At 49.6% G+C, this 1,249-nt stretch overlaps 1 protein-coding gene across 1 annotated transcript in view; it reads right to left on the reverse strand.

Annotated features, from left to right (window-relative positions):
* LOC122561961 (histone H3.3A) overlaps positions 1-346 on the reverse strand; it is a 4,650-nt gene extending 4,304 nt beyond the window's left edge. Inside the window, exon 1 of the mRNA XM_043714295.1 lies at positions 246-346. The gene's annotated coding sequence lies outside the window, so the exon portion shown is untranslated. The remainder of the gene's footprint in view (positions 1-245) is intronic.
* Positions 347-1,249: the final 903 nt, after the last annotated feature.

Here is a 1,249-nt window from a genome sequence, read left to right on the forward strand (position 1 = left end):
TCACAGTTTCCCCTCCCCACCCCCACCCGCCGCCATTTTGTGGCAGCCACACTACAGCTGGCCTGGCCGAAAACCCCCGGCCCCAATCCACACATCAACCCGACAACCGAAACCACCCCCATCCCCCAACCCAATCCCCCCCAACCCGACCGAATACCAACGACGCGAAACACATAAAAGTAGAGAAGTGGATGGCTCACTCCTGGGCAGCCTGCCAGCCCGGGCCTTTCTCAAATAAAACTCACCCTCCTTCCTGAAACACTCCCTTCCCCTGACACTCGCTATAGTTCGCGAGCGGCCGCCCACACCGCTATTTATATCAACACGTGTCGACGCGTTGACGTCACCTCCCCTTTCCCCTTGGGGAAATCACTCGGCTCTGATTGGTCACAATATCCGACGCTGATTGGCCTTTAAACTCGCCATCCTATAGGCTCATTCCCTCGGAGCGAACCAATCAATTGTAAGAGCAACGGTGAGTGTCTATTGGTTTATTTCATGCGAATTTCGATCCTCCGGCTGGCATCAAGGTCGGGCACATAGAGCGCGGGAAGACATAGTTTGCCCAAGCCTGGCACATATTGGAAGTGAGCATAATTTACTTAGGTTTATCAACAGAGCTTCGGATTTGCATTTAGTCAGCATTTTAACTGAGCGATGGAACTTCATATTCACTCCTCCAGCCCTATAAACCAGTATGTTTCTCCTCCTATTCCAGTTTAATCCCATCATCCCTCATATCCCAGTATAAATGTCACTCCTTCCTCTTATCCCGGTTTAATCTCATTGTTCCCTCAAATTCCAGTATAATCCCCATTCCTCCTCCAAATTAAGGATAAACCTACTGACCCCTTTAGTCAGTATAATATCACTGCTCCTTATATCTCAGTATTTAATTAGGTTTTCAGTGTGGAAACAGGCCATTTGGCCCAACAAGTCCACACCGACCCTCCGAAGAATAACCCACCCAGACCCATTCCCTGACCCTATATTTCCCTCTGACTAATGCACCTTACACTACGAGCAATTTAGCATGGCCAATTCACTGGGCATGCACATCTTTGGATTGTGGGTGGAAACCAGAGCACCCAAAGGAAACCCACACACACACAGGGAGTATGTGCAAACTCCACACAGTCACCTGAGGCTGAAATTGAACTTGGGTACCTGGGGCTGTGAGGTAGCAGTGCTAACCACTGAGCCACCGTGCTGCCCTATGATATGTTATACTCTTATTCAAAAAGGGAGG

The sequence above is a fragment of the Chiloscyllium plagiosum genome, chromosome 24, assembly GCF_004010195.1.
Source record: "Chiloscyllium plagiosum isolate BGI_BamShark_2017 chromosome 24, ASM401019v2, whole genome shotgun sequence".
In the NCBI taxonomy this organism is placed as follows: domain Eukaryota; kingdom Metazoa; phylum Chordata; class Chondrichthyes; order Orectolobiformes; family Hemiscylliidae; genus Chiloscyllium; species Chiloscyllium plagiosum.